At 45.8% G+C, this 13,848-nt stretch overlaps 1 protein-coding gene across 8 annotated transcripts in view; it reads left to right on the forward strand.

Moving 5' to 3' along the window:
* The first annotated feature begins 5,336 nt into the window (after positions 1–5,336).
* Positions 5,337–13,848, forward strand: part of Pals2 (protein associated with LIN7 2, MAGUK p55 family member) — a 108,738-nt gene continuing 100,226 nt past the window's right edge. For 2 of the 8 annotated variants that reach the window (XM_076566771.1, XM_076566775.1), the window contains exon 1: positions 5,337–5,470. The gene's annotated coding sequence lies outside the window, so the exon portion shown is untranslated. Of the gene's footprint in view, positions 5,471–5,656; positions 6,249–13,848 lie in introns of those variants that run through there. The other 6 variants (XM_076566773.1, XM_076566777.1, XM_076566778.1 and 3 more) reach the window with 5 other exon arrangements.

The raw sequence follows: 13,848 nt of genomic DNA on the forward strand, positions 1-13,848 counted from the left end.
CTCTTATCTGCAAGCAAGGCACGGTTGGAGCCTGGATGATGGTGGGGAAAGAAGGTGAAGGGAGGTATTTGAACATAATTGATGCTTTTATAAAGCAGAACAGAAAAGGGCCAGAAAAGGCCATCAAAGTATTGCAGCAACTCACAGGAGGGCAGTCACCTCTGTTTGGGATGATGCAAAAGAGATTTCAAAGACGAGGCAGGGGAGATGAGCATAACAGTCTGGATTTTTGCCCGCAGAGATAGGGGAAGACATACCTACAAAGTACAAGGGCCAGACATACAATGGTGCAAGACTGGAGTGACTAACATCCCGCTGGGGAACCTTGACCATCGTGAGTGGCGTTAGGAGTGGAGTCCCATAGGCAGTAGAGACAGGGATGAAATGGCTGACCTCCTTGGTGATGAGTACAGACTAAATTAGGGCAAGGAGACCTTCAGACCAAAAAAGAGGAGTCAAAGGAAATGGACGAAACCATCCTTTCCTATAGCTCGCAGTGGGCTCTGGGAGGACTGGCCCAGGCTCAATGTGTGCATTAGGGCAGCCAGAAGGAGTCCATGAAAGCAATGCATGGCAGGAATGCGAGCAAAGGGGATGAATGAGGGAGGCTAGACGTAGCAAATTTATTTTAGTCGTGTTAATTGGAACTGTGATCGGCTTATCCAGATGGAGATACTCAAATCTCAATATGGAGTTGAAAACAAGCCCGGAAGGAGAGTAGACAGATAGAGGCTTGGGAGCCCTGGAGCAGCAGCCTCTAAGCATCTGAGAGAGCCTTCCTATCTTTTCATTCTACATTTTCCCCTCAGAAATCCTCCTTGTTCTTAGTAGAGCATGTTTATTGAAGGGATGGGAGAAGAACACAGCAAGAGCATAGAGTCAGAACAGTCAGATACACACAGTACCGGTGAAGGGACAGAGAGGCTCACAAAGCAGGACTGGGGACCGGGGTGGGGGGCACACCCCCTTAAACCCTGCAGAGAGGTCAAGTGAGTGAACACTAAGTGAAGACCTTCTGGTGCTCATATGATTCTACTGTCTCCTGTTGAGATGTCTGACACAGCAGTTATGTGATACTTTAATAGCACCGTATTCTGCATCATCAGGTAGGAGCTGATGTTAATGTTTTATTCCCAGCATTTCCCACCAATAAATGGGTGAATAAATAAACAGTATATGAATGGAATTGTCAATGCTGACAAGGTAAAGAGTAGTTTCACTAAACAGGTGGGCATAGAAACCAAATTTCAATGTCTAAAGTACAAGAATATGACACACAGATGTATATATATATATATATGTGCATATATATATATATTCTTTTGTAAGTAAGAAAGAAAAAACTAGCATTTAAGTTCTTACAGTTGAGGGCTTGAATTGTAATGATTTCTGAAATGAACTGCCATTGTGTTCTTTAGATAGCTAGTTTAGAGGAGAAAATTCTGCTAAGGAAACAGTTCTGTTTATTTTGGATTGTCCGTTGACCAGTGAGAATTCAGGGAGATTAAGATGACAGGAAAAGGCCCCGACAGCTATCTATGAAAGCAAGATTAAAACAATATTACCCACAGCCAACTGTGGTCCCTGGCTTTGTGAAACCTGTGCTGTCAGGATGCTCAGAGATTTGGGAACCTGGTGATCTCCAGGCATCCAGATGAAACTAATCTGGGGAAGCTTTGGAAAGGAGATAAATTTAAGCTGTTTTGAAAGGAGACTATTCTGGTCAATTGGCAAAGAGTCTTACAGCACAGGATTAGGTATTTTAATTTGATTACCTGAGATAATTGGGAGCTACCCCCGTGTTGTGAAAAGACCATGTAAATGTCCCCTGGAAGATGACTCGTTTCCATAGTTCCTACCCCTGCTGTACCCTGGGACTATCTGGAGAGCCCCAAAGCACCCTGATCCACAGGCTGTACCCTAGGCCAATGCATCTGGGGAGGGACCTGGGCATTAGTGGTGTTGGTTTGGGTCTTCTTGTTAAGTTCTTAGGGTGATCTGGTAGTCAAAACGGAATGCAGGATACATTTCTCTTCGGGTAGGGTAAACTATAAGCAGGTATGACACAGGCTAGAATTAGAAAGGTTAGCAAGAAGGCTGGCACAGGGGAGTCTGACCTAGCTTTGTGTACAGAGATAAAAGAGTGAGGCTAAAGAATTCTGGAGGGAGCCGCGCTTGGCCTGTGTGACGCTTGTCAGTTGCAATTTTTCACAACGCTATCCTTTAAGAACACTGCAGTTCGGCCGGGCGGTGGTGGCGCACGCCTTTAATCCCAGCACTCGGGAGGCAGAGCCAGGCGGATCTCCGTGAGTTCGAGGCCAGCCTGGTCTCCAAAGCGAGTTCCAGGAAAGGCGCAAAACTACACAGAGAAACCCTGTCTCGAAAAACCAAAAAAAAAAAAAAAAAAAAAAAGAACACTGCAGTTCTTATGATGGATCACTTGGAAAATGAGCAAATAGGATGTGGATTTTTTTTTTTTTTTTTTTTTGGCTAAACTTTGGGGGCTCTTGCTCTTAGCGAAATTCTCTACTTCTAGACATACTACCAGCATCTCTGGCAAGAGGACTCAATACCATTATTTAAACTTTTACTTATATACCTTAAATTTTTTATTTTATTTTTTATGTATATGGGTGTTTTGCCTGTATATATGTACGAGCATCACATGCATTCCTGGTGCCCCCAGAGGCCAGAAAAAAAATGTCAGATCACCTGGAATTGGGGTTGTGGATAATTGCGAGCTGCTGTGTGGGTGCTGGGAATCCAACCCAGGTCCCAGCAGCAAGTGCTCTCAGGCACCCAGTTATCTTTCCAACCTCAACTTTTATTTATATTTGAGGGAAGAAAATAAAAGCTAACCATGGATGTTTAGATTAAGAAAACCAAAATTGCAATTTTTCTGGTTGAGTTACAGCGAGGCTGTAGTGAAATTGTGATCCATTTCGACTTTGAAGTTTAGATTAACCTTGGAGGAAAAGGAAAGCGAGACTGTTAAGAACACTGAAGAGAAAGACTCCATGTCATTTTCAATCGTAACTGTCTCTTTCCCTAGACTGGAGCTTTTGTAACAGGTGTGGGAAATGGATGGGCAGTGTTTCAGGAACGGTAGTCTCTCAGGAAAGTGAGCTGGCAGGTGAGGGCGGGGGCCTTCAGTGTTCACATCAGATCATTTTCAATTGGCTCTGGCATGTCCCACTTTAAAAGTTTAGAGGAAGGGCAGGATGTCACAAGGTGGGCTATTATTTATAAGAAGTACTGCTTCATCGCCTAACTGGGATAGGAGTGTTGGATAAAACGGACACTGACAGAAAACTCCACCGGCAAGAGCTCCCAGGAAAGAAGCTATTGAAGACAGTTATTGAAGTGAAATCGTTTCTGTGATCCCGAGGATGAGCCTTGCAACAATGATCGGCCTCTGTCTCTAACTGCTGTCAGTGTTTAGAGAAAAGATTCGGAACTCTCAATGAAATGCACTTATTTCTGCTCTGAGATGCCAGGTCAAGAGTATTGGCTAGGGCTGGTCCTAGAGACTGACATGCTGTGAGTTGACAGGTCTAGGGAGTGTGCCTCCTCCTCACAACTTAGCCTCAGGTAATTTCATGTTTGTAGGAACTGAGAGGACAGTGTGGCAGGTTAGTACATTGTTCCCACGAGACCTTTGCGAAAATAAAGGTACAATACAGGAAGTAGCAGCATACCCAGAAATGACATTCACTACCTGCTCCTCCAGAGCAGCTCAGGGCAGGTTCACTACTGGGTTGAAAAGGGTGTGGTGCAGTGGGAGCCCAAGGGAGACTAGATGAAAGTTCCAGGTCTGGGGTAGGACAGGCGCCACTGAGTATCCAGAAAAGTAACGAAGACCCAGAGAATGCATGCCATCTTGAGAGGACTACTGTGCTTCCCTTTTGCCTGTGCCTTCCCATACCACTGGGCATCTGGCTCACTCCATCACATTTCACCAGGCAGGCTTAGCTACAGGGGGCCATAATACCTACCCCGAGTTATTCTGTGCTCCTTGGCACATTCCGCTCTTCTTAATTGCTTCCAATTTCCCTTTCTCAGGTTTGCTGTTCTGGGAAAGAAGGTTCTAAATTAACGCTCTACAAAGTCCCCCTACATGTTGGTTTGCAAAATTAATGATCCTCACGGCAGAGCAAATTAATCTTTGATGCTTGGTTGACGCTAAAGACAAAACTCACTGGGGCCCTCTTAATACACCGAACCAGTGGTCCCCCCCCCCTTTCCTTGCCTGCTACACCCACGGAGGAGACAGTGCATCTCATCTCGGAAGTCCATCTCCGGATCTCATGGCCAGTTTGTGAAGAAGCTGTGCAAGGTGATCAGAAGCCAGGAGAGGGAGGCTAAGCAGGAGAAGCCACCGGATGGATGGTCACAGTAGTTTTACTTGCACTTTCTACATCCACTGAGGATACATGTTGTTCCATTGAAAGAACATGTAACACTTGCTTCAATTTTAGGGAGAACATGACAGCTTCTTCGAGAGCCCATAGCACGGGTCTGAGGACTCGCAGCGAGATCTCGGGGGGATTAGAAGCTCTCACACTGCCTTGCTGTGTTTCTAGCCAGAAGCGTCTGCTGCTACATTGCACTCTGCTCTGTTCCTTTCAGCCGAGCAATTCAAGCTACACTCTGGTCAAAAGGACACTTTTTGATAGGGCACCCATCCATCATCAGCCCACTCCGCGCAGGGTCGCGGCTGGAGGCACCGCACGCACATCGCCTCCTTCCAGGTCTGGGAAGGCCAGATGTTTGGGAGGGTCTGGCTGGCTAAACTGGCTTCCGGAGCCCGCCCGAGCCCTCGCTCTGCGAAAGGAGCTAGTGGCCTTTGGTTTATCGGTTGTGAACCGTACTCTCCGGTTTGGGCCTCTGGGAGAAAATTCAGACCCCCGCCAAGTCCTCCTCTGAGCCAGGGGCGGGATGAGAGGGAGGCGGGCGCAGGCTTCAGGACGCCCGCGTCTCCTTTGTGCCATAGCCGCTCTCGGCCTGTTCCCCGCTCCTCTCCCACTGAACGCCGAGGACGCGCGCCGGGCCAGGGCGACCCTAAGGGACCGGCCCGCGGGGCCCTCTGGCGGCGGCACCTGGCGGCGGGGCCACGGCCGAGGGGCGGGGCCCGGCGGGCGGGCGGGCGGGAGTGTTGGGGGGGGAAACCTCCGCGCGCACTCGTGTGCGCGTTCCCCGGCGTCCGGCGCACGCGCGAGGCCAGGAGGAGCGCGCCCCAGCGGCGGCGGCGGCGGCGGCGGCGGCGGCGGGAGCGGAGCGGCTGAGGGAGGCTGGCCGCGCGGGCCGGCGGGCAGCGGCGGCGCCCGGAGCCGGGCGGAGGGCGAGGCCGGCGGGGACGGCGGGAGCTGCCCGCCCGACCGCGAGCCCCGAGTCGGTCGATGGGGCTACGCGGCGCCCGCGGCTGAGAAGAGGAGCGGCGGCGGCGCGGAGGCGGCCGAGGTGCGAGCCGGTGAGTGGCGGCTCCACGCGGTGCGGTAACGGCCGGCTCCGGCGGCGCCCCAGCCGGGAGGCGCCACGCGGGCCCCGCCCCTGCCACCTGGGCGCGGGATCCACGGCGTGTCCCGCCGGCGCCCCTCGCCCCACGCGCTCCCGCGGGCCGCCCCTTCCGGGCGGGGCCGGCCGCCTCCCTCTGCGGCGCGAGCGGTCCAGCGTGGACCGGAGCGGGCGGGCGGGAGGGCGGCTCTGACTGACACCTTTGGGGGGCTCCGAGGTCCCGGGGAGGCGGCTTGCTGCAACTCCGGCTGCCACTTCCGAGCCACGAGGTTCCAGTTGTTTGGCCAAAGTGGCCGTGGGCGAGCACACGCCTCTGCGGGGGCGGTCGCCGCTCAGCGCGTGCTCTCGGAGCCTGGGCACCTTTGCCTGGAAGCAGAAAGGTGCCTGCCTGCCTTCTCGTCCCTTCTGTTCTGGCCGGGCAGCGGACCTGGGGGCAGTAGATGGCAGAGCCGACCGCGCGGTGACAGCTTGTGGATTGGTTGGGGTGTATTTTGTTATTCATTTTCTTGCGGGGGGTACTTAAAAAAAAACCAACAACAACACTTTATTGGGACTTTATTTTCAAGCTGCCAGTTCCTGGGATCGCAGCTCGAGATACAACGTTCATTAAACTCCCCTTTTCTGGGGCGAGCATTTGTGTAGGTGGGAAGGAGGGGGGTGAGGAAGAGACTCCGAAGGCTGTCGGTGAGAAGCTCAGAAAATTCTCCGCATTACTCAAAAAGCAGCCGGCTAAGGTCAGGCTAGCCATGCTTTTACTCTTTCCTACGCCTCTGGGAATTCTTGGAATTTTACTTTAGCCTTCCTGAATGGGGTTCCTTGTCATAGCTGACAATATTCGGGGTGCGTTAAATTGCTCTTCTCTTGGACTATGATTTAGCAGGCATGTCTTCCCGTGTAGTCGTTCAGATGATTTTTTTTTTTTTCTTGAAACTTACATATGTCTCATGTTAGGCGAGGTAGTACACCGTTACCGAGGCTGAGATAGTTTTGGTACACTGGTCAAACAAGGAACCAGACATTGGCTGTGCAGTTATGATAAACTGCTAGGCCTGGTTACAGTTTTGTGTTCAGAGGTCTTATTACTCTGTAAACAAGTAACTTTGGGGATTGTTTCATTTTGAGGTCATTTATATCTTAAAGCCTTCATATATTTAAATTATTGTTTAAATACATGTATTGCCTTTTAAGGTTCATGTTCCTTTTATTCCAAATTAGTGTTACATAATGCACAAATGGTAACACTTTGAATTGCTCTATTTTGTCCTATGGAGACTACAGGCTATGTAGGAGGGTGTGTGTCTTTTGCAAATTATGCCAGTGAGTTCCATTTCCACCTTGGAATATTAAAATCTGTATTTTTTTTTAAGTTTTGAGGCAAAAATATAAAGCTGTTGTGGTTAAATTAAGTCTGATAGCACTATATAAGACAATTCTTTTTTATCTTCAGGAAAAATGTTGGATTTTATAATTTCCTTAAATATTTGAGGGAACAGTTTGCTTTTTTTTTTTTTTTTTTAAATTTCCTGAGGCTCATTTCATGCTGAAATTGTGTTAGACTACCCAGGCTGCTTCCTCTCCTTCACCTTTAAGCATGAGACTAAAAACAGAAAAGGAGAAAGAAAATCATGAGGCTCTGGGTAGCCGTTTTATAATGTTTTAAAATTGCCTTGCTTGTTTGAATATTTACTATACCTATAAGGCTTTACTACTGAATAATGGATGATTAGCAGAAGACAACAGATGTTTTAATTAAATGCTTTGCACATTTCGGACATCTGAGCTTTATCAGAAGTGGGTAGCATCAGCAAATCATTGCTGAGAGTTGCAAACAGTATAGTGATCACGCTAGTCTAGTCGGAGATCCTCGGGTGATTAAAACACCAAGAAAATAAATACTGAGAGAGGTAGGAAGACCAGTTTATATTGTTTATGTCATTTAGTCAATTCCGATTACTGGTGGCCTAAAGGGAACTTCTGTAAATTCTAAGTTAGGTATATAATAACACTGATAAATTTTCTTTTCCAATGTATTTCATTTGATACGTAACTATATTCGTATCAGAACTTGGCTTCAAGTAAATGTAGTTACCCACAAAGGATGTGCTGATATTTAGAGACGGGTGAGCAGAGTTGAAAAGTACTCAGCTATCTGAGATAGCATCATGCCTAGAAGATGTTAGAGAGAAAAATGATTGTAGTTTTGCTTTACTGTTAGGTTGTTTTTCTTTCAAAGCAACAGTAATTCTCTGTTCATAAACATCACATCTTAAAGCACAGAAGACCCTCTACTATTGTGGTACTAGTATTTGATTACATTTTTCTCTAATTGTAGGCATCAGCTTTGCTTCAGAGTATTTTGGGTTAGCTTCAAAGCAGCAGCAGTGATTGCCCCACACTTTGCTAGTATTCGTGTGTGACCACTTGGGGGAGCCTTTGCAGTTCATCTCAACGGGATCACGGCTCTGCTTGCACTGGCTGCTAATCATCCTGGGCACTTGGCCAAACTGCTGGAGAGTGTGCTGAGGAGGATGCATTCAGAACCAAGTCTTGATCTCAGTGTGTAATGACTTTTCCTTTAACAACTCACACTCCACTCACAAAGCACCTCTCCTTATAGACTGTTATTAACAGTGTACTTTTTGAACTACTGTTAAATGGGCTAACTAAATAACCATGAAACATAAGATTCATGAATGCATTATAGCTTTCAGAGGTCGGATGTTACTGGCATTAATCTTAGAAGCAGTGTAGGTTTAATTACTTGTTTAATGTACACAGATATTAGTTGTCTTGAAGGATCTGGAGAGATCATCACTCTTGTTTGAAGTATACTAATTCCAAACCTTTTAAAGCAGATTGGCCTCCTTTTGAAAGCTTTTAGGGGAGGAGATATCAAAGCATCCCTTATAGTTAAGTTTGTGTTCATTTCCCTACAGAAGGAAAGGCAGTCTTCTGGCAGCGCCATGGAGATTAGGTTAAAGATCTATACCTTTTGGTCATTAAATTATGATTATCCCTACCCAGTATAATAAAGTCGGATTTCTGCATTCTCTTTTCTGATAATATTTAACCTTGTTGTGGCCATTTCAGAAAGTGAGCTCAGTAAACAAAATAAAATGCATTTTTAATAGAGAGAAGTTAACTTTTATGACTTTCCTTAATTATGATAGAACTCAGAGACCATTCTCAAGTCTTTTTCATGGTACATAATGACTAACAGTTCACATAATCACTAACAATTTGGAGTAGTTCCCACCTTTTTAAATTGTTTCGGTTTTCCTTTAAGATTATTTTGCTTTTATCCTAAAATTCCTATCTTTTCGGTAGTGGCCCACGCCTTTAATCCCAGCACTCCGGAGGCAGAGGCAGGAAGATCTCTGAGTTCAAGGCTAGCCCTGGTCTACAGAGCAAGTTCCAGGACAGCCAGGGCTGTTACATAGAGAAACCGTATATCAAAAAACAAATGACTGTAGCTTGATTTTTTCTGCCTTGCCCACAGTCAGGACAAATCTCTGTCACCCGCCAGTCCCACAGCCACTCAGACCCAACCAAATAAACACAGACACTTATTTTGCTTGCAAACTGCATGGCCGTGGCAGGCCTCTTGCCAACTGTCCTTATCTTGCTAACTGTGCTTTTATCTTAAATTGATCCATTTCCATACATCTATACCTTGCCATGGGCTGGTGGCTTACTGGCGTCTTCACATGCTGCTGGTCATGGCAGCGGCTGCAGTGTCTCTGGTCATGGCGGCGGCTGCAGCCTCTCTGGTCATTGCGGCGGCTGCTGCAGCGTCTCCTTCTGCCTTTCTGTCCTTTTATTTCTCCACTCTGTTAGTCCCGCCTATCTTTCCTGCCTAGCCACGGCCGATCAGGTTTTATTTATTAACCAATCAGAGCAACTTGACATACAGACCATCCCCCAGCACAGCCAAGTGCAGACCATCTCAAACACCTGCACTCAGGCCCATGGTCCTAATCATCCTCTATCCGGACCTGCTGGGTAACGCCACAAGGAACCTGAGAATGGGCTCCCACAGGACATACAGAACATCCCACAGCACTTCCCCTTTCTTTTTTTTTTTTAAAAGGAAGGTTTTAACTTTTACACATCTCCAAAGTCAGCTTGGTATATTTGGGAATTTGGGCGTAGCTTCTCTTAACTACTTCCTGCTGGAGGGGGGCGCTGTATCTTATGAGGACGCAAAGAAAATTTTAGGATCATGGAGTAGTCCGTGAGACTGTATCGTCTGAGCCAGTTGCCCCGAAACGACTCTGGATGCTGGATCATCTGGGCCATGGTGTCATCGGAGACCCTTCAGGGGGTCTTGGCTGGTCAAACCTGATGTATCTCAATCTGGAAAAAATCCATAGCCTCTGGCTTTCTGTAGAGATAAAAGCAGAGTCTCCTTTCCAAAGTAACACATCCTTATATCCAAATTTTAAAGTCAAGATATCTTTAATATATACATATTGGTTTAACTCAACATCTTTTACGATCAAATGTTTTTCTGCAGTTAAAAATCCCAAAGACAATATAATCCAAACTCTCTGTGTGATATCCATCTTTACATGGCTTATTTTTTATATTACTTTTACTTTCTCTTTAAAGACTTTATTTTTTTAAACTTTCTATTTCTTTATATAACTGTCTATGTTCCTTTTCCTCTCTCTTCCAAGCCCCAGGAACCCGCCAGTAACTCAAACCGGCGGCTGCCGCTCATTTGAGAGAGAGAATTAGGAACTGTGGGGCGTTTACCGACGTCACCGTTCCTGGAGAACTTACCGACGTCACCGCTCCGTGTGTTGAGTTCTGAATCCTCTTTACCACCACGCGAGGATTCTTCTCAGATCACACTTTATTGGAGCGCCTCTTGGTTAAGGGACTTTGTCTTTAGTATTTATTTATTTATTTTTTCATAACACCGGCCTTTATCCCTGTTCATTTGTCCTTTTTCTTTAGTCCCTTTTTTTTTCTTCCCTTTTTTTCTTTAGCCCTTTTTTTTTCTTTAGCCCTTTTTTTCTTTAGCCCTTTTTTTCTTTAGCCCCACGTTGTTGGCGCCATTTGTAGCTTGACTTTTCCGCCTTGCCCACAGTCAGGACAAATCTCTGTCACCCGCCAGTCCCACAGCCACTCAGACCCAACCAAATAAACACAGACACTTATTTTGCTTGCAAACTGCATGGCCGTGGCAGGCCTCTTGCCAACTGTCCTTATCTTGCTAACTGTGCTTTTATCTTAAATTGATCCATTTCCATACATCTATACCTTGCCATGGGCTGGTGGCTTACTGGCGTCTTCACATGCTGCTGGTCATGGCAGCGGCTGCAGTGTCTCTGGTCATGGCGGCGGCTGCAGCCTCTCTGGTCATTGCGGCGGCTGCTGCAGCGTCTCCTTCTGCCTTTCTGTCCTTTTATTTCTCCACTCTGTTAGTCCCGCCTATCTTTCCTGCCTAGCCACGGCCGATCAGGTTTTATTTATTAACCAATCAGAGCAACTTGACATACAGACCATCCCCCAGCACAGCCAAGTGCAGACCATCTCAAACACCTGCACTCAGGCCCATGGTCCTAATCATCCTCTATCCGGACCTGCTGGGTAACGCCACAAGGAACCTGAGAATGGGCTCCCACAGGACATACAGAACATCCCACAGCAAATGACCCCCCCCCCCAAATTATTAATTTTGTATGTGTATGGGTGCGCCTGAGTGTATGTGTGTGCCACATATATGTGGTGCCCTTAGAGCCTAGGACAGGCCATTGGATCCCCTGAAAATGGATTTACAGGTGGTTGTGAGCCATCCCACATGGATGCTGGGAACTGAACCCAGTCCTGGAAGAGAAGCAAGTGCTCTTAGCTGTAAGCCATCTCTTCAGCCCCTCTTTCTAAGTGTGACATCCCAGAAGAGACATTTTCTGCTTATAGAAAAATGTTCACTTGTTGCTAGATGCCCTGACACTTGAGCGTTGTTTTCAATACTCGGGAGTGGTGATTTCAGAAGGGCCACCCATTGAAGTTATCACAGATTTAAGGTAGAATGAGAGCTGAAGATGAGACAGTGAGTGAGTAGGGGTTGTTTTTGTTTTTTTAAAGCTTATTTTTAGATCCTTTCCACTACTTGCTAGCCCCTGAATGTGACCTGACCCTGACTGGCCCTGTCATCTTCAGCTTTTTCTTTTACACTCCTTGTTTCTGGATAGGTGCCTTACCGACCTCCCCTTGTTGCTCGTACCCCACTGGTACTGCACATCCTGACGTTGCTAGCGAATGTGTGGCTTACTCTTCTCTGACTATAGAGGAGCACATTCTGTTCCTCCTCGTAGAAAAGTATGTTCATCAGCAGCTTCTGTACTTTTACAGTCCCCACCCAGGCAACTGGGCACAGCAGCCAGTACGGACTTCTTTCCTGTTTGACAGACTAGCTTATGTTATCAGAACTTGGTTGTATATTGTAACCATGTGCAATCCCAGTAGACACCCCATGGTAAGATCTGTGCCCAGTCATTCCTGAAGCAATTTTATCTTTACTTTTTAATTTGATCTTCAATTCTAAAGATCTGAAAGGCATTGTTCTAGGAATATACAAAAGAATTGTACCTAATGAGAGGAATTTACAGTTTGTTTAAGGAAGATATATGTGTGGAAGAATCAATATAGCATGAAATAATAAAAATACCATGATGATAATGAAGAAACTGGGCAAATATCTGCAATTTCTACTGAAGACAAAAGACTAACTTTCTTAGTCTGTAAAGGATACTTACTAACCAGTAAGCAAAAGATTAACCCCAAGTAGGCAGAGAGCATGGACAGAGTCTCAAAACAGAAATCTAAATTATATTATGCATATGTTAAGACTTTCAACTTCATACAGAATACAAATATAAACTAAGACTGAGTGTTGGTTGCTGCGTAGGCTAGGCTGGCCTCGAACTCAGAGATCCCCTTGCCTCTGCCCCACTACTGCTGCGATTAAAGGTGTGCTCACTTGTTTTAATAAATATTTTACGTACATTTTCAAGTGATACTAAGTTTTTACAAGATTTCTTCCAATGGCACCAAATTACTTACTGTGTAAATTTAGCACTCAGGAAGCTGAGGCAGTGGAGACCCTACTTAAAAAAAAAAAAATAAATCAAACCAAAACAAAAAAATTCTATTATGTACCATTTTTATCTATTAGATTCACAGAACAAAGGAATTTTTTTGGTTTTTCAAGACAGGGTTTCTCTGTGTAGTTTTGGTGCCTGTCCTGGATCTCGCTCTGTAGACCAGGCTGGCCTTGAACTCACAGAAATTCGCCTGGTTCTGCCTCCTGAGTGCTGGGACTAAAGGCGTGCACTGCCACCACAGCCCAGCTATCTGCTAATGCTTTTAAAGAGAATGGAGCTTAGCAAGTTTTCTCACATTGTTATGCAAGTATAAAGTAAGCAAATTAGATGCAGCTGAAATTCTGAAGAACATTAAGGTGAATGCTGGAAATTAAATTTTAAAAAGGCTGAAAGTCTGCATAAATGGATGTAGATGCTTGTGGGAAGATAAAGAGCTAACACGTAACTTATTTTTCTGAACACTAACTTGCATTGCTGCTTTCTGGCTTCACTCATGAAGCTCAGCAAGCTGGCCTTCTCTTTCCTTCCACTCTTCAAAAAAGGGTGGTCTCCAGTAAGTACAGTTGCATTTGGTCAGGTGATCTCTTTTAGCCTGATGCCTGGAAGACTGAGTGGAGCTAAGCTTATTACCTTTATATAGAAACAGTAAGTAATTTTGTGCCATTGGAAGAAATCTTATAAAAACTTAGTATCACTTGAAAATGTATGTAAAATGTTTACTAAAACAAGTGAGCACACCTTTAATTGCAGCAGTAGGAGGCAGAGGCAAGGGGATCTCTGAGTTCAAGGCCAGCCTAGCCTACACAGCAAGTTCCAGGACAGCCAGGGAGGGCTACACAGAGAAAACCTGTCTCAAAAAACAGGAAAAAAGTGAGCAACAAGGCAGTTTCAAAAAAAAAAAAAGTGTGTGTTAATTATATTGTGTGTGCTTTGCATGGTTTGTGGTTCCTTTGTTCTGTAGAATATAGGTATTAGTTGAGAGAGGTGTTATTAAAAGGTGGGATGGACAGCTTACATTTTACATGGAGATATGTAAAATATTTAGGAAGTTTGTGAGGGTGTGAGGAAAATGACTGACTGTTGTGGGCCACATGCTTAGGAAAAGAAAAGTGAAAATGAGAGGTTCAGAGACATGGTAGATTTCAGAGGACCTTCATCGTGGGAGGCATATTGGCCTTGGGAACTGCTGAGTAGATGCACTTTAATGTTTACAGGCTAT

This window comes from Peromyscus maniculatus, chromosome 3, assembly GCF_049852395.1.
Source record: "Peromyscus maniculatus bairdii isolate BWxNUB_F1_BW_parent chromosome 3, HU_Pman_BW_mat_3.1, whole genome shotgun sequence".
NCBI classification, from domain to species: domain Eukaryota; kingdom Metazoa; phylum Chordata; class Mammalia; order Rodentia; family Cricetidae; genus Peromyscus; species Peromyscus maniculatus.